The sequence below is a fragment of the Anser cygnoides genome, chromosome 2, assembly GCF_040182565.1.
Source record: "Anser cygnoides isolate HZ-2024a breed goose chromosome 2, Taihu_goose_T2T_genome, whole genome shotgun sequence".
Classification (NCBI taxonomy): domain Eukaryota; kingdom Metazoa; phylum Chordata; class Aves; order Anseriformes; family Anatidae; genus Anser; species Anser cygnoides.
In genome coordinates this window covers 76,080,906-76,100,978 of record NC_089874.1, presented here as the reverse complement: position 1 = coordinate 76,100,978, position 20,073 = coordinate 76,080,906, and the positions used below count along the sequence as shown (strand labels likewise).

General features: G+C 34.8%; 1 protein-coding gene across 8 annotated transcripts in view; it reads left to right on the top strand.

Moving 5' to 3' along the window:
- The window catches only part of CDH18 (cadherin 18), a 564,404-nt gene that overhangs the window by 313,278 nt on the left and 231,053 nt on the right, over positions 1-20,073 (top strand). The gene's annotated exons all lie outside the window — the stretch shown is intronic.

Here is a 20,073-nt window from a genome sequence, read left to right as displayed (position 1 = left end):
ATCTGACCACTCACAGAATACATCTTGCCTTGTAAGAATATAGTTTCATTAAGTGCCCACACCTGTCCTGTGAGAATTCTTCTGGTTTAGTATTTTTAATGTCTTGGGTATTCCATAAATGTCAGATAACATAGAAAACTACCGAGTTTTGTTCTTTTCTTAAGTTCTGAGGGACAAAGTTTTGTCTTAAAGCCATAGTCAATCTCTAATAAAGATCATTGTTGTGTTTGTGGTATTATGCCACTTCTTCCTCTCATCTTGCAAAACTTTAAGGCTGTGACCAGAGATGCCATCTTGGTTGCAGCTGAGCATGTTGAAAAGCTTACAGCTGCAAGCCTACCTCAGCTGCTCTTCACCACATCTTGCAATAAATTACAATGTCCTCGTGTCTGACAGTAGAGTTGCACCTGTTGCCTCTCCTTAACCTGATTTAATATTATTATTTAATATTAATAACCTGCATTTAAAAACCAAGTTCAATGTGATACTAGACATTTTGGCTGGCACTAGGAATAGGTATGCATGTAGTAAGGTAATGGATCTGTGGAGGCAGCAACATGCAAAGAAAGATGATGTTAATGAGCAACTGGGACAGACCATGGATGGTAACTTTTTCACTTAACTCCCTGTCAGCCAGAAAGATACCTAGTAAGAACTCGGTAGTGTTACAAGTGTGAAAAGATGGATGGAAAACTATCAAGATATGCCATTGATTTTATTATATTTTTATTTTTATTTTTTTCTAGACTTTCTTTTTTCTTCCCTCTTTTCTTATTGTGATTGGCCTGAAATGCAAGTTTTCCAAATCTTAACAATAGATTTTTATCCTTTGAGAGAGCTGTCAGGGATGTCTCAGTGTGAGATTAGTTTTTATTTTAAATGCTCAATTTTAACTTAAAGAATGGGGGGAATGAACACTGCTCATTAAGCAGTACCCACTGAAATTAACTCTGAAGATAATGAGCCAGAAATTTTGCTGATTACTGCCTGATGCAACATCAGTGAAGGCAAAACTATTGTACAGAGTATAACCCAGAAATAAGTTGTGAACATGAGCAGAAATCTTTCTCCTGGCAATTTTTGGAATTCTTTCAAGTATTTCCTAGTACCTGAAGGCCCTTGTTGTTACTGTCAAAAGTCATGATTAGGTCTGCACGTAGTACAGTTGTTGAAATGTCCATTGTGTCTAAGGATTTATTTATTTTTCTTCTCAAAAATCTTTCAGCCAAATGTTACAGTGGATGTTTTGAGGCATTGATCACAGTTGTTTCCAGTACTGTTGTAGTGGCAATATGGCTAAATGTTCTTTGGCATACCTTTCTGAAATGCAAACTTGCTTTGGAAGTCAAGAGTGTAAATTTAGATGGATGTATGTTTGCATGCGTCTGTGGGGTTATATGTGCTCACTTAAGTACTTTCTGGTAAACTCCCAGAAAAGCAACCACGTGAAAAGACACAGGCTCTGCACTGTTCATATCTCACTAGATTCCTATTTTTTTTTTAATTTTTAATAAGAGCCCTTTTATTTACATTCTTCATATATCTAATGATTTGCTATAGATCCAAAGAGGAGTAAAAAGCTCCTGTACATGGTTCCCATGTTCTAATAGGCCTGGAGTCGACTCATTAAACAATGTAATCAACATGGTTTTGTAGCTCGATGTAGCAGTCAAGTTATTTAAGGAAAAACAAGGGTTACAACCTACATATTAGACTGTTTAGAGAGACTGTTCTGGTTTCTTTCATTTTGTGAGTAGATGCTGATAATTACTTGGAACTGATGAAATTGTAGGAGAATTCTTTACTGGATCAGACCAATTCCTCACCTTAGTTAGCTCCAGCACTTCTTGTTTTTACTTAGTTTACAGTTTTTCACAACACAAATATTTTGCAGTCACTGTAATCACTGAAAGTTTAATATACACATCACATTAAGTTTCCTAACAGGGAAATCTTTAAAAAGAAAATCTCGAAGTGGTTACTGAGTGTGTTTGTCTAGTGCTAGAGCCTTACTGAAAATTCCAAAGGGAGGAAGATTTAGGCTCTGATCTCTTTCACAGATACTTAATTTCCTATACTATGACTAATTCCATTCCAGTGGAGGGACAGCTGGGTCTGTAAAGCTGGGCATCCAAATGAACGTGCGGAGAATCAGAATGGGGTAACCTGCTGGCACATAGGCGGCAAAGGCTGAAAGAGTATCTAAGTCATGATACTGTTGCTTCTTTCCTTACAATATATGTGACATATTTGACATGAAATGGGAAGGTTCAGTTGTTAAATCTAATAAAAGTATCCACAAAGCATGACCAAGATAAAAGGCACACAGAGTGTAAGGTCATATTTTCTTCTCAAATGGATGGTTTTTGAGGTATAGGTGGTTTAGTAACTAAACTCTTGGAAAAATAATACGAAAATCTTTGATTATTTTTTTCCCCTGGGACATCTTTTTGTCATTATATCTTCAGAAGGTTTTTCCCACTTTCTATTATCCCAGGTCCTGAGGTGGCTGATTGCTATTGTAGGCTAACCTTGTCTGACAAAGTAACATCTGAAGAGGGGAAACAATGCTTAATGCCAAACGGTGAAAAATTTCAAGATGTCAAAAATGTCTTCTGGATAGGTTAAAAGCTATTTTGAAGAGTGCATTAAGGGAAAGAAATTAGGTCTGTTGGGTCTAACTCCAAAGTGGAATTTGGCTGTGAAAACTAGCAGCGCTCCACCATGACAGAGTTTTCTCTGGAGAGTGCAACCTAGCATATAGCAAGAACCTAAAGCAACTCAGCTGGATCTAGTTCAGATTTAGCTGTGTCAAAGCAGGTTAAACATTTATTTATTTAATTATTTTACAAGGACACTCAAATCACTTTTAATGTAAGGTTTTTTTTTTTTTGTAATTAAAAAAGCATAAACAAAACAAAACATAAAAAGTCCTTGATTTGCTGAGTATGTTGCCCTGGCTTGGGTTTGAAGCAATTAGAGGTTACCACAAGTAGGGATTTCCAGCATGCTTTCTAGAGTTTTCAAAGGTAACAGACTTCACGTAGGTTGGTTTAAGAACTTATATACAAATATTAGCAATGGAAAAAAAATGCTTTCCAGTGACCATTAAGAGGATGTAAAGGCATGTGGCAAAACATGCCTGAATATTTGGAACTGAGAGAGAGGTTTTTACATTTCTGTAGAAGCTTCCAGAGCTTAAACAAATACTAAATTCCTCGGACATCATTGCTTGGTCAAAGTGTTCATAAAGAAGAAATGTAACTCATTTTACTAGCACTTGAACTAGGACTTAGTTTGTACTTGGTACATTTCAATATTCTAGGGGTGCAGTATATTTTAAAGAAAAAAAAAATTATTGATTAAGGCTAGCACTGGAGGAAAATCAAATTCCCCAAATTCTTGAAATTTGATGCTGTATGAAGAATAAAAAAAGAGAAATATCTCAATCTTAAACTAATAACCTAGGGAATATTTACCAATTATGTCATTATATACTGTATCTGTAACAGCAAGTAGGGATTCAAAGGAAGTAAAGAAGGAAAACGAACTGTTCTCAGTGTGCATGCTCACTGCTGCAAAGAAGCAATTTTATGCAGACATAGAATTCTTTTTGTAGTACATTATACTCAGTAATTATCTTAGGAACTCGCTACAATATTTGTCTGGTTATGTTTTAAGTTGTTTTAGTCATAACTGAAAAAAATAACCAATTTCGTAAGGAATAAAGCTTTGGCATGACATTCTAGTATTTTAGTTAGCATTTTTGAGTAGGCCTTAGGACCTGCTATGCAAATCTTTTCCAAAGAAAAGATCAGTACACAACTTATTTCTTGGTAACTGTATGAAACGCTTCTTGTGTTATAAGCATTTTTTTTTAAGCACAACCTCTTGGTGATTTCAGAAGAAACGAGTGGGATTCCTACTGTATATTAATAAGTGATATTAAATATTTAAGTATTACGAGGATAATTTTCCATTTACAAATCTCCTTTAAAGAGGAGATGTAATCTCCACTGTAAAGTGGTTAGTCAAAGACCAGTGCATGGTGACAAATGTAGAGAGAATCTGGGCCTGGGAGATTCAGCCCAGTTGTGTGATCAGTTTTTCAGAGGTCTTCAAGCTGTATTTTCAAGTAATTAGCACCTAGCAGTAACTTTAGGATTTACATAAGTTCTCATTAAGGAACTAAATAAAGGCTATTTTCATTGTAAATTGGTTAGATATTTCTAAACAAGGAATTTGAACTAATATTGTGGAATGCAACATCTTGATTTGCAAGTCAAAGCTGTATTTTTATTTCCTAGTTCCATAGTCACATTGAGGAGAAAAAATCTTCATTGCAAAATACAGTTAAATTAGCAGGTATTTACATTGGTTAAGTATGTGTTGCTTCTGGTTTGCATGACTGGCTTTACTCAAAATGCTTTCTGATACAAACATAGATGTAGATCTAATGACTTTCTTTCACTGACCCATTGCCACTCTGAAGTGTTGCCTGCTTTGAGTACTTCAGCTGGTTGAAATTTGAACTGGAAGTACATGGAAAGTCCATAGCTTTATCCACCTTCATACAGAAAAAAAATATCAAATCTAGAGCCAGTGTATTAATGTTATTTTTAAAAGGAGCTCTTTCACTTAGTATACTCAAAGTCCACTATGAAATAAATTGTATATTGTTTTCTGATATCATTAAAGGAATTTTGGTGAGTCCTGATAGTCTTTACTTTGTAACTAACTGATAACAAAAGTAAGAGATTGTTACTGGAGTGTTACAGCTTTATGATCCTCTGTAGAGCAGATTCTTACTTGTTTGTGCTTTTATTTTCTAAGTATTTAAATATTCCATTAAAAGATCATAGCTTATGGTTTATTGAGGTTTATTTATGAGTGATGTCAGCTGTGAATGTTCCTATTGGTCATTTTAATTTTATGAAAGAAAGGAAACAGCTGATGTGTACAAAGCTGAGTGTATTTCAGTTGAGCCTTAGTGACAGCCAGCAGGCACCTAGCTGAGCACTCAGCTGTTGATGTCATGCTGCTGTGATGCAATCTAGTAGCATATGTTGACACTTCTGTAATTTTATGCACTGTTTGTTCATTGTATAGTTTTACTCCATCAGGTAAACAAACCTAAATATAGAAAGAAATGCAGTCAACACATATGTAATGAAGTTATTCAGATGTTCAACATATACTACTGTAACTTGCCATGGTTTGTGATGTTTCCTATCTCTGCTTGAGTGTATGTCAGAAATAAAGCTCTTCCGGATTACAGCGAACTGGTTCATACTGTACGGCCACAGAAACACATTTCAAGTTGCACCTTGCCTTCATTTTTGAAGAGTGAGAAACATTTTATATCCCAAGATGATTTACTAGTTGAAGTTTGGAAAGGATTCAGTTTGTTGCCTTTTAAGCAGTTATCTGGTTTGCTAGTATATTGTTACCTAACCTGTAAAACATGTACTGGTTTATATCTTCTCAGAAATGTGATGATGCGTTCATATGTTTAAAACTTGTTGCAAAGAATAATTTTTCGGTTTTATTTCACGTGTACTTGAACTGCTAGGTGTTTTTACATTTTTACTTCATCCTGTATTAAAAAGATATCTCCTACATTTTAAAGTAAGATCTGAATTTTTTCCTTTGAGGCCACCTTGTGCCAAATTATAGTCATATGTCCAACATTGAGAATCATCTCTGTTAACCACTGTATGTTTGTGACTTTTGCTTCTGAAGCTCATTTTTGGTATGCCTTAATTTGTATTTTTTTAATATAGTTTTTATTCTTCTCATTGCCTAATTATCTTACATATTGTCAGCAAGGTCTTCTACTAATTATGATTTACCCTGTAAAGCATGTAGCTTTTCTCAGCCCCATTGATCGCCAGTGCTGAAAATAGTCTAGTCTGTGTATATTTTCCACATAAATAAAGCATGTCTTTTTCTGGCAAATACCATATGGAAAGGTGTTGGCATTACATGTCATTCGTCATCTGTTCTTACCACAAAATGGTGTCTGAGATGCATTGTTTCTGTAGATATATGAGGACAGAAAATAAGTACATAACTTGCACTGCTGTGATAACTCAAAGTGTCCACTTGTACAAGAATGCCTGTAAGTGATAACCTAAGCAAGTTGTCTTTTTTTACTTTTTTTTTTTTTTTTTTTCCCCTGAGAGGGAAAGGGAAAACAAGTCAGCTTTGAAGTGGCTTTATAATAAAACTGTAAGAACATAAAGCTATTATTGTAGATTCACATGCTTAAAAATGTTAGTCATGGAAATATAGGGAATTTTCTTGTCCATCCTGACTAGTAAAACTAGTTGAAAATGAGTATGTTCATGATCAGAAAAGTCAGAAATGTGCAGATTTTATGCAGTTCAACAGTCTAGAATTTGCATGGAATCTTAAAGCAACTTCTGAACCTATTGGCTGTTTTTGTTTGGTACAGTAATAAGAGGTAGTATTAAATTATGTCAACAACTGCATGGAATTTCATATGTGGAAATGTTAATTTATAGACTTATTTACGCTAAAAAGAATGTTTAGTCACAAAAAATGTTAGACATATCCAGCTACAATTCTGGCCATCTTCACTGCTTGCCCACTTTATTTGACATACTGTCTTTGTTATATCACTTACCCTTTCTGACTGAACTGTAAATCAGACTTTATATTCACCTGATAAAAATGCAATCTATGTCTTCTAGAGAGGTAGGGGAAGAGCTACAAGGGTGAGTTTGAGCTGGTAGAATGTAGAGGAGAATTCATAAGTCAGGCTGTCAGCTAGTCAGGTTTCTTGAGACTGTAGGTTGTATTTTTCCTTAGGAAAGTTTCTCTTCTGAAGAGTCAGGCTGATTAGAATGATTGTTCTTTTCCTTTTAGGCTGGGGTAGTGTTCATCAGTCTCACTGCAAGTGCTCCATAATGTTTAACAGGCGAATTATACTAAAGGCATGAGCTAATTAATTAAGTATTGTGCAGATGTACACTTCTAAAACCTTATCTGTGAGGCTTGAAAGACTTCTGACATGTACCAACAAAGCTCAGAGAAATGTTACCTGGATTCTGATAAAACTGAAGAAACTTTGTTTTTCCTCTTTCTCTTACTGTATTGCATATTCATAAACATTGACTCATTATTACTTGGAACCATGTAGAGGTGTAGTAGGGATAGAAGAAATCTCAAATACAGTGTGAAAAATTGCATTCATACACTCTTGCATCTGCACTCTCACAGACAGTCAACTGACCCAGAAAAAATGAACTTTTTGTTGTCTTTTGCTTTATGGCCTTTATTATTCTTTCATATATTATTGGCATTATGATACCACCTACAGGCCATAGTAAGGGTAATGCATGAGGCTGGGTATTGCACTGATAGAATTTTTTGTTAAAGTTTTTGTTGGAATTGCTTTGTGTCATGGTTCATTATAGTCTAATGTTACTGCATTTGCTATTTAAATATAATTACTTGTGTGTTGCTGTGTGTGTGGCTGCCTAGAAATAGAATTATCGTAGATTTGTAGAGTGGTTTGTGTCGAAGGGACCTCTAAAGTTCAGCAGTGCTGAGGTTAAAACTGACAGAGGTGCTTTTCCTAATGTAACCCAGGATGCTACTGGCCATCTAAAGAGAATCCAAATAATGTCTTCCAAGGACTCTGTCAGTACCTTTGAGCTGTGCTTTCACGTTTCAATGATGGGGATGTGAAGTTACAGGTTTCTATCCTTCCTTTTCCAGTAGGCCTACTTGGGAAGTTATAAGGTTAGAAATGTCTGCATGCATATGTTACCATGTTTTCAAAATCAGGAGAAATCAATATTTAGGATTTTAAACTCATTCAGTTGGTTAAGTTTTTCATGCTGTGGAGTCCATCACTCAGTAAATATTCTTTCATGGATTTACTAAAAAGATATTTTTATAAAGTTTGTGAAAGACACAGCTCATAATGACTTCATAAAAAAAAATGCTAGCTGAATTTTGAAGTCTGAGTAAGTTTACAGCAAATTTGGCCTCACACCCTCTTAGTATTAAAATTACTGAATTATGGTAAAATTACTGAAATATGACTTATGGTGTCACTATTCATAAACAGTAGTGCTAATAAGATTTTTGAAAACTTGAAACTTTGTAAAATGAATTATGCCTTGCATGGAATTTCTTGATGCTTTCATTTTTGTGTGCTACATTGACTCATTTATTAGCTTTTATTTTGCAATGAAGATAAAATGCAATCTAAAAAAATAATTTGGGTCTTGTGGATGCTTTCATTTTGTTTTGATATTATTGTCATAATTCCAGCACATAGTTCTAAAAATTTAAAATTCTAATTCTCTTGAGTTTAAAATTAAAATTTGAGTGAGACCAAATCACTGGCAAGGTTGTGTGAACAGCAAATGATTGCTGATAGAATCAGGACTAACAGAGAATAAAATGTGTTTGTCAGTATGATACTTAAGGATTACATCTTTATCATGGTGGTAAAGGAGAGATTTACACCCGAGAATTAATGTTTATGGAGCAATTGTGAATGTGAGGTATGGCATGAGAGAAAGTTTGGAGATTTGTTTCGAAATTTATCAACTAGATAGCGGAGGCTGGCTTTAGATAGATACTAAGATGGAAGTTGAATGTAATGCTGCTCAATGGAAGAGAAAAAGTAGAGAAGAGTGAAATTGTAAGTGAAGAGAATGGAAGAGGGAGAATTCAGCTTTCTTTCTGTGGTCTAGCAAGGGCTGGGAGCATGAGGAAAATTGTCCTTCTAGAGAGATGGTAACTTCAGGGAAGAAACTGCAGGTCTTTGTAATACTCAGAGAAATAGCTGAGATGATGGTGCAAAGTTAATTGTTTGGGTTTTTATTAATTAATAGAAAATGTTTCATTGTTTTATTGCCTCTGGTCATGTATTGTGCATGTAATAATTGAGGGACAAGCTTGAAGGGTCAGTGAATTATGAAAAAATACTGAGTTTGTATTGAATGATATGCTTAGGGCTATGTTACTGTATAGTACTGCATTACTACTGGGGATGAGACAGTGGAGTACATTGTAATGAAAATGCTTAATTTATACCTTTTCAAAGTCACTTTTCTCCATTCTCTCCATCCATTATGCTTGGGAAAAGAGATTTGTGTTGTGTCCAGTCTGGGAAGGAAGTGATTTTTCAGAAGATCTTTCACATTAAATATCCTTTGCTGTTGGTTTTTTTGCCCCCCCCCCCCCCCCCCCCCTTTTTTTTTTTTATTCCACACAGACTGGAGTTTTTTTCTCATCTGAAAAGCTCATGATCACGACAAATACAGTTGCATGAAAAAATATGAAGGAAGATTCTCTAGCAGATGAGGTTTGCAAATTATATCAGTTTTCAGGGGTGGAAAATTAAAAAGTAAACTAGAAATCATTTAGAGTGTGAGGGGTATCCTCTTTGTTCAGTGAACTCTGCATTAGTAGCTATTTCTGCAAGTTTTTTAGATATGTCCCTGTCATGCTGACAGTTTATTAAAAAGAACAGTATCTCACTGAGAGCAGACAAACTATGACTGAATTGGCATTTGCAAAAGAAGTCTCCTTTCCAAGTACTAATTAAACCTAGAATTCCTGACAAGTTGTGCTAACTGAACTCCTACAGAATCTGGGGATCCAACAAACCTTTAGTTTGTTTTATTTTAAAGGCTAGGCATATCAAAACACCTTTTATAAAGTTATTTTATTTGAAGATACTGCTTTCCTTTTTCCATATCTCTTAAAAAATGAGATAAGCAGTGATTAATGACTAAAGCAGTTTGGGAAAAGGCTGTATTGTGGTTATGAACCTGAGTTGTTAGTCTATGACTGATGAACCTATATAGAATTAGTTGCTTTTCTTTTTTCTTTTTTTACTCTATGAATGCTAATTTATCTTAGACATACTATTGCACATCATTATGTACATTTGAATTATGAGGAGTAAGTTACATACTTCAAATACTGTAGTTCTTCACAAATTTTAAATTATTCCATTCTGGTGATGTTTGCTCTGTTTATATATTTATAAAGGGTGCTGTCAATAATATGATGCTATGTACATATAATTTGTTTCTATACATTACTGCCAAGAAACAGGAAAATGGCAATCCCTTTACACTGTGATCTTACATTTGTCCTGGCAATTAAAGAACAACAAAGTTTGTTATTTTTATAGATATGCTAATATTATACATGCACACTGTATGTATATATATATATGTTAGTGCTGAATTTTGTGATTCCCCTCTATTAAAGGAGACACCGGAGACACTATTAGAGGAAACAATCAGTCAAATAGTCTGGAATGGAGAAACTTCTAACATCTCAGGCATAATTATCACTTGAAGTAGCATGTACTGTTTGCTCACTTAGCTGTGTAAAATTTATGGGGTGTGCATTGCCTAATAAAGAAAGTAATTTAGATAATAACAGCTGTTTAACTCTTTTTGCAGTAGCTGAAATACAATTTCATATAGCATTTCTTCTACCAGTGGAACTTGCAGGATTGTACAACTTCTTGGCACGGACTTGAATATATATTTTCTGGATGTCCCAGTTCCAAATGTTGTTTATTAGAAGCAGTTTGTGCATAGCAAAGATCATGATCAGGTCTTAATTACTGGATAGGTAACAGACTGTTTTAAGTACTAGTCATTCTCAATCTTCATTGAGTTTGGCCTTGTTTAGGATACTCTGATCACTTTGCACATATAACCATCAGGTAGTATTTACTGTAGACAGGAGGGGTGTTCTATTAGTAAAGGGAATGAATCCAACAAATCTGACCTCAGTTCTGATTCAGCCAATGTGGTTATGGATACCTTACTCACAGTATGCATCATTCTGCCATAAAAACCTTGTATCAGTGTTTGGGTGATACCTGAGCTGAGATAAATTATAATGGCCTTTATTTTCAGCTTCTTTAAGGAGAGGACAACACACCTGAACTAGCTCTCGTGTTAGCAGTGGTTTTGTTTCTTGTAACCTTTGTATTTTACTTGTTAATAATTATTTTCATATGCCAATATAAAGTTATTTTAATTGCAGTGCAGGTTGTATCTTTTGCATCTTCCTAGTGTCATTGTATGTATATTTCTAGTCTCATTTTAGACAGAGTTGATGCATCTTAAGGTTGAATTTGGACACACTGACATTTAGAATAAACAGATATAAAAGTCTTGACACATTCTTCACAGTGGAAATTCTGAGTATTGAATGATTTCATGTTTTTCTTCAGAAATCTAACTTTGTGTACATGTTTTAATAGATATTGTTTCTGTAAGTTCCAAAATAGAAAAAGGCGTCTCACTTATAAATGCTTCCTTTACAGGTTGCCACCAGGAGGATACTTTTACCATTTTTTTAGATATAATATTCTAAAGTTTAGTTATGTGTTTAATATTCATACATGATGTATACCATATTCTGGGTTCTGTCCAGCTAAGATAAATTTTAGACAGTAAAGACGGTCTGGGATGTCTATTTAAATATCTCTGACATTAGTACACTGCTGCAGCATGTAAAGGAAAAGGAGCTCAATCTAATAATAGATACTGTCTGTGTATGTATGTATATGTGTTATTCTGCACTCCTCCACTGCTAACAACTTTTTAAACCATTGGCCAGTTCTTGCCAATTTCCACAGATGGTTAGAAGTCTCAAAGATGTAAAGTTTTCTATAAATTTTACAAAAATAAGTACTGTTTCTAGGGGGAAAGACTGCTGTGTGATAACACCTTCTACTAACTATCCCACAATCAGGAAACTACTTGAGTTATTTTCACTTTGTTTTTATGATAAAGCTGTACATTTCTGAGCTTACAGTGTTATGACGTGAGTTTCTTTCTAGGGCTGTTGAGAAAGAAGGTGCTAATTGTATCACAAGTAATATCAGAGACAGTCTTCAAAGTTAAAATGGTTTGCAAAGGATATGACTTCTAACTGATGCATTTTTTGTCATATTTAATGTAAATATATGATGAGGTAAAATTTGGTATACTAGATGATTCGTTTTTTGCAAACCTTCTAATACACCAGTGGAAAAAATTGTGCTAGGAAATTATATTCTGACTCATTCCTGGACTATATGCTATTTAATGCTATACCAGTGTGCATCAACAAAATAGTGAAGCTATTTCTGAATTGTTAGTACATCTGAAAGCAGATTTTGTTATTTGCTTTTTGGTCTTATTTGAAACTTTTGGGGGATTATTATGATTATTTTGTTCTGTTACAGTATGCATGCATATGAGAAATAGCTGATATGTAGCAACTTTTAAAGTGTAATTTGCAAAGCAGAATTAGAGAGAATATATTATCAAGAAACCGAAGTAAAATCCTGTTCTGCAGGAAATACTGATAATTGGGAAATAATTCCTTATCCATATGTAGAACCTCACAATGTGAGAACATGGTAAGAACACGTTCTTTAACTGCAGAAAGAATCTCAGCATTTAACGGGAGTAGAATTGCTGTAATCTTTGCCTGACAGGTGAAGGGAGTGATAGTTGGGAATGTGGATGTAGGAGAAAGAAACTGTCAGAAGGATAAGAATTTGTGGACACTCAAGAATACTAGGATCTTATGGAAAATCATGTTCTCCTAACATGATTTTCATCACTTGGAATGCCAGTTTGCTCTCAAACCATTGCATTCTTTTTGGAGGTATTACTGAAACAATTTTAGTTTTTTTTCTTAGCTAAAAACAAAAGTTGATGTTTCCACAGCTGTTGTTCAATACAGTTATGTACAAATATTCCATCTTCACATAGCCAAGAGTCACTTCACGATGTCCCAATAACAGGCAAAACATAGAGCTCTCACCAGAATGCACTAATGAAAGACTTTGTCTCATAGTCTCTTACTGAAGACCAAATGAGTGCAACCTAAAGCTCAAAGGTAGTTTGGTTTAAGTATTAGTTTGTTCAGTGTGGGAGTGATAGACTGTGTTTGAGTAGAAGGTGGAGGACTGTTCACACTAGGAAACTACAGTTCATGAGCTGACTACCAAGTAAAGAAAGACTCAGTTCTCAGAATCAAGCTCTGACAACAAACTCATTCTGGATACAGGATGAAAAATAAACTAGTGTGACAGATTTTGTGTGTGTGTACAGGGAATGGATTTATGTATTTGTTAAGGTCTGAACACAAGTATTGGTGAAAATCAAAGAGCTGGAATTTTGTCTTTTTTAGGATATCAGTTTAGGATTTTTTCAGTGAATAAATACTGACAAAACTGTAATCTGAATTTGTTCTTATAGATAGGAATATTGGTTTTTGAAAAACTTAGAAGTTTTCAAATGATAATTTCAAGCAATCTCTTGCTACTTGTTTTTTAAAAACAGTATTTTAAGGTCTAAGATCAAAAGAACAAACAAACAAACAAACAACAACAACAAAAACCAAACCACCACTTTTCACAACTCACATCATGCCATTTCATTTATGTGACCTACACAATATTAATGCTGTTTTCTTTCTGTCTTCCTCATTAGTGGCCGAGTTTAGAAGTTCGCTGTTTAGAGGAAACTATGGTGAAAATTTAAGTTTTTCATTGAATAACCCATTGGTGGGGATTCTAATGCAACTACTTTGAATAAGCCGGTATTTAGAGTAAGGACAAAGGAGAGAGTGATGCATGTTCTGTATTTAAGTACGTATAAATTTATCCATTTTGGATTTCACTATACTTGACAACAGTTACTTCTTTCTTTGTTCATAAGTGGTCTATTTTTTCAAGGGAACAGAACCCTGTGAATAAAAAAAGAAATGTCCTTGTGACTGTATATTTTACTTCTGCGTTTTGGAAGTTGTTAATGGAGTACCTCCAACTAGACCTCTGCAAAAAGATATCACATCAGTTTTCAGTTTTAATGGAAAAGGAACAGTTGTCTGCTTTCTTTTCTAACCCTGAACTGTATGTGTTAGTTTACTTAAAACAACAACAGAAACGGGGGGAAAAAAAAAGGAAAGAAAAAAAGTCCCTGTAAATCATCTGGTAAAACATTTTAGCATTAGAGAATATTGCTTCAACAGCTGTTGTTGGATAACCCAGTCTAACCAAACATGTCAACCTTGGTTATTCAGGAGGTCTAAATAAATAAATATTTTTTAAAAAAAGATTATTTTTACAGTAAATGCATAAAAGGTTCCTTTGACTGATCAGCTGCACTCTATCATCAACGTAAAGCAAAAAATGAATGAAAGGATAATGAACTGTGTATTTCATCAAGGAGTAATAGTGTTGATTCCAATACCTTGTATAGCTGATGAACTGATGAGCTGATTTTTCTTCATTCCCTCAGGAGTGCAGAATAAGCTTCTTTGCAGGCACCCTACTAAATGTATTGCTTGTAAGTATTTGAGTATTACGGTGTTTCTTAATGTGCAAAATGACAATGAATTATGTAGCTCAACAGTAAAATATTTTGTTGCCAGACTTCTGAGAGTAAAGCTACTGCTTTATAAATAGATGGATGTGTCTTGAGCAAACAGAGACAAAAAGTAGTGTACTTTGTGGGATTTAATTTGACCTGCTGTGTTCCATATACTGTCTAAAACTGGGTACTTATACAAACTAAAATTTACAAACTTTATTTTGTAAAAATAAACTCTCAGATTATAAAATGGGTTTCAAGTGTATTGAAATCTTTAAGGCCTTTTTTTCAGCCTGCATTTTGGAAATGCTATTTGCCATCATTTAAAGAATACATATTTCTTAATATTCTCTTTAAATGAAATACATGAAGATAGCTATGTATGTTCTTTGCTCCCCTACTATATGTTAATAAAAATCTTCTATTTATGATTTATTAAAGTAGTTTCTAGCTGTAATGGAAAGTTAATGCCACATGAAAATATCTTGCTTCCTACTTGTGTGAAATATACTCTTCTCAAAAGTATTTAGTAAAAAATGTATCTAGAAAAAAAAAAACACAACTAAGGTCTTGAGAACATGAGTGTTTGTCAACTACATAACACATTTTAGAAAAGGCACTATATGTTTTTAGAGATGCATTTACTTAGGAAACCATTGGTTTCATTTCTGTTAAATTCATTTGGACTTCTCCGTGATTGTTTTCCAAATTTTGCACAGGTAGAACACAGGTATCAGCTGGTATGCTATCATGGCATCTTGTCTCTTCTGATCTCTGACACCATTTTGTGACTTGGATAGCACTGAGAACATGTAGTAGTGTAAAAACAGTATTTTATAGTGACTTCTGTATCTGACAGGGGAAGTATGTTTCACCACTGGTATGTCAAGGACGACATATATGTTATGATGAAGTGTTGTGGTTTAACCCGGCTGGCAGCTAAACACCACACAGCCGTTCGCTCACCCTCCCCCCTCCCTCTCTGGGTGGGGGAGAGAAACGGGAAAGTGAAGCCGGTGAGTTGAGATAAAGACAGTTTATTAAGACAGGAAAATAATAACAACAATAATAATAATAATAATAATAATAATAATAATGTGTACGAAACAAGTGATGCACAATGCAATTGCTCACCACCCGCTGACCGATGCCCAGCCTATCCCCGAGCAGCCGGCCCCCCACCCCAGCCAGCCACCCCTATATATTGTTTAGCATGATGTCAGATGGTATGGAATACCCCTTTGGCCAGTTTGGGTCAGCTGTCCTGGGTCTGTCCCCTCCCAGCTCCTGCTGCACCCCTAGCCTGCTCGCTGGCAGGACAGAGCGAGAAGCTGAAAAGTCCTTGGCCTGGTGTAAACACTGCTCTGCAACAATTAAAACATCAGCATGTTATCAGCGCTCTTCTCATCCTAATCCAAAACATAGCACCCTACCAGCTACTAGGAGGAAAATTAACTCTGTCCTAACTAGAACCAGGACATGAAGTCTTAAAATATCTTGAGAGTATGTCATATAATATAAAATATATGGATTTCTAATCATCTGTTCTTCCATCACTGTTACATTTGTACTGCACTGAAAATGTCCACACTGGGCACACACTGTGTAAGTGTTAATTCCCTTTCTTGTTTCCACTGAAACAAATATGAAATGAGCTTGTTAGTAAGACATTCTCCAAATGCTCTTCTGTCTCTTAGTAAAGGAAATGATGCATTGTTAGAAGGTGCTAGGCTATTGTGTATACTGTAATGAACATTTATAATCAAGGTTAACGTCATCAGGGACCACTTACAGTTGTGTTAACTCAAGTTCATACTGTTCACAATATATTTACCATTTGCAACTCAAAAACATTTTTATAAGACAGGAGGATTGATGATAGCACTTGAAACGTTTTTATTATTCTAAAAATAGGAAATAGTAGGAATAGTAGGAAAATAATTGCTTTAACATATTTCTGAATAGATCTTTAAAAATCTGAAATAAACTGGTAAACATGAAAAGCAGTTAACAGGTTTGATATGGTGCTATTTGTTTCATAGCTACATCTGTTTGCAGTGAGAAATTTAATTGATCTCTTAAGATGAGGATATGACCAGCACCCCCAGTATGGAAGCTAGAATAATTTCCTCTCTATTTTGAATGAATATGTACTTGTAGACCAGACATTATTTTGATAAAGATTATCATGAAAAAGATGATTTTTTTTTCCCATTGGATTTGAGAGAAGAGAAAATTTAATTCAAAATCTGGTAATAGGCATATTAAATCTGTCCGTGAAAGTTCTGTTTGAAGTTTTAGTTCCATGAGTAGTGTCGTCAAAGTCAACAGGACTATTTTCTGGGATAAGCAGTATTTACATCTGTAAGGGTTTGAGCCTTGAATAGTGGAATTTGGAATGACTGCATAAATGTTCAGTGAACTAAAATACACATTTATGAAGAAGGGTATCTACTTCTCACATGATTTTTAAAAAGTACATTAAAAATGATAGATTAACAAAAATATTCAAATTTATGCAAACAACGTATTTCATTGGTGTTATATCACAATATAAATGGTGAAGATTTTCAGCTTTTTCTGGAATAAATAGTTGGATAAAGATACTTTGGTTCATAACTTTTTACAATTGCCTATTGTTAATGCAATAAAAGCTTACTGTACTGTATAAGCTGGAATAGCCTCTGTAGTGGGGATCATCTGCTACATAGGAAATAATGAGTTTTCTATAGAAAGCGTTGGGCAAAATTTATTCATTTTCTATTGAGTTTACCTTAGTAACATGGTTTTCCATGGGTCCGTTTGTTCAGCAAATCTCTGTATTGCTCCACATTTTTCTTCTTTCTAAAGAAGTAGCAACAGTGTTATGTTCAAATCCATTTTTAAGCCTTTTATTATGACTTTCATATACAAATACCAAGCTGATAGCTGTGCAACTCTGTTGCTGCCCATGTAGTTATAGATTTTTGCTGGCTGTGGTTCTGGTTCCTGAAGAGTTGATTTAAATTAAATAGCCTTGACAAATATGATACAACTATTTGGAGAATATAAGATAAACAGAGTTCTTGGTAGTAGGTACATTAAAACTGAAATCTTAAATCTGTCTCAGTAGAATCTTCTTGATTTATTAAGCTCACAGCAGAGCACGCTGCTCTGCTCCAAAAAGAGCACCTGCCCTTGTTTTGCTATACGGAGCAAGTAATTTATTCCAGCTCAGTTAATAATTCAGCTTATTTTCTTTGCTGTTCTCTGTACATTTACTTGCTGATACAGTGAATGGAGAAGGACTCATGTAGTTATTCACTCTGTATTGTTTCAAGCCTGCTTGACAAGGGGAAGGATGCTCTAATAAGTTGAGGCCCTATGAATTTCATATTCAGTTCCCTGATCCAAAAGGTACTCTGATGTTGTGAAGATGGAGACCACACAAATAACTAAGACAAAAATTTAGTCTGCAATAGAAAGGAATTGGAATCAGTAACCAAATCATTCACTCTTGTCTTACACACCTGCTCCTAGGGAAGCAACAACACTGCAGGGATGGACACCTGTCCTGTGTAGGGCTGGTACCTGCTCAGCCATAGAAAGTTTGTCTAAATCCCAGCTTGAAGTTCAACTCAAGGATTATGCTGTATTTCTGCAGTTCACATTGCCTCAGGTTTCTCCACAAGAAGGGAGATCCCATCCTCATGGGGCTAAAATTGTGCCCAAGGGTAAAACATGATCATGCATGTTATATTATTACTCTGCTGGTGTGCTTAATATATGCATTTAAGGCATTTGCAAAGAATTTGCATGTAACATACTTGGCATGCTTTCAATGTCCTTACACTGTTACTCAGTTAGAAAAGAACATGAATTTATGTAAATCTCATTGTAGGTTTGCTTTCTTAAGACCCCAGAAACATAAGTTTTGATGCCTCCTCTTTTCATGTATGTGTTTTTTGGGGGTGAGATTTTTGTGCGTGTCTCCCAAATATTTCAGAGAGATATCTGTCTCTCATTAGTTATAATATTCTTTTATTGGAAGCTGTTTGTGGAATACCTTTATGAGCTTACAGTGTCAAACTGAGTGCTTCCCAAGGTTTTACCTCCTGTTATTTTGACAACTGTCTTGTGTACCCTGCACATTTGCAGTAGACTATGAGGTGCTATAGGAAAGGAATTCCGTTCAAGTTCTTCCCCAGCTCACAAAAGTCATTTATGTGTCTGTTACCATCATAGCTCTTATGAGACTATTCTGTGTGCTTCAGAAAACAGTCAGTTATGCAGTTGTTGGTCTGTTTTTTCTTCTCCATCATGAAGCTCTCAATTTTCTCTCCTTGCCATTATTAAAAAATCCATAGATATACTTGACCAGATTGACTAGCAGTTGTTGGTTCCTTTACAGGAAGTCAGAAAAGGATGTTGTATGCTGTGTTAAAGGCAGAATGGTGAGAGCTATTTGGAAGTTTCAATGGGCAAGAAGAAGGGGGTAAATAGAAACTTCTGAATTAGCAAGGGAACATAATATGAGGATGTATGTGGTTATTAGGGTGGTTTGATACTTATATCTGGGACATGAAACTAATTAATATTCTAACAAATCTATTTAAGAATAGACCTGGATATGCCATCTGCATTGTGTAAGATAAGTAGATGAGACATACTGAAACAGAGAAATAGAAAAGCTCTCTGTCAGTTACTTGCTGTAACCACCTGAAAGAAAAATAGCTTTCAGCATGCTTGTGATAACCAATTTTCCTATTGAAGTAGAATGAAGAGGACAAACAGAAAGGATTATGGAATAAACCTTCCACTTCATTTCCATGGAAACCAATAAAAACAAATGTTTGACTGCAGCATATCATCTTCAAGATAGACAATTGCAACCTCTGTGGTTTAATTTGAATGGAAGGTCAAATTCAGTATTTTCAGTTTAGGAGAACAATGAGAGAAATTTTGGTATTTTAAATACTAGTTAAAAACACTTCTTCACATACAATGCATAAATATAAAAATATTTAAAATATTATATTTGTGTTCCAAAATAGATACTTTTTTTGTTTCTTGAACACTTCTTGTATTGGCATTGTAGAAGGAAAATAATTCCCACTTGTATGATGAATTATTTTTCTTGATTCTGAAGGTGTGAGAAAAGATCATTCAAGTGCAAGTTTATGGTATAGGCTCTGGTTTACATGAAACGTGGTACCAAATGTCACAAAACAAGGAGAATGAAATATAAGGAGTGTTGTTGTAGATACCTCTTAAAAACAATCAGATTCTCTGCCTATGTAACACTTTTAACAAGTTTTGAAAAGACTTCTGAAAGACAGACTAGCCAGGTTAATGCTAAGGCAAAAGCAGAAATTGCGGGATGTGTCTTGTAGTGGCAGTGGAAACTGGGAAGTGGAGAGCAGGTTTTGGGAAGGTGGTATTTTTTATACGGATTTTTTTGATGCAATTCTTCACACCTTCTCATAAATATGAAGGGATAGCTTTTCGCTATTGCCTTTAACCAACATTCTCACAGACTTTTTACCAGGACTTTACCATCTAGTAGTATAAATAAACTCTTTGTGGTACAACACATTTTTGCCCATAGCTGATTTGATTATCAAACCAAGTTGTATAGCACTATACCATAGGAAGTGCAGGGTTTGTTTGTGAACGTGTTTCTTTTCAGATCAGAATGGAGTGAGTA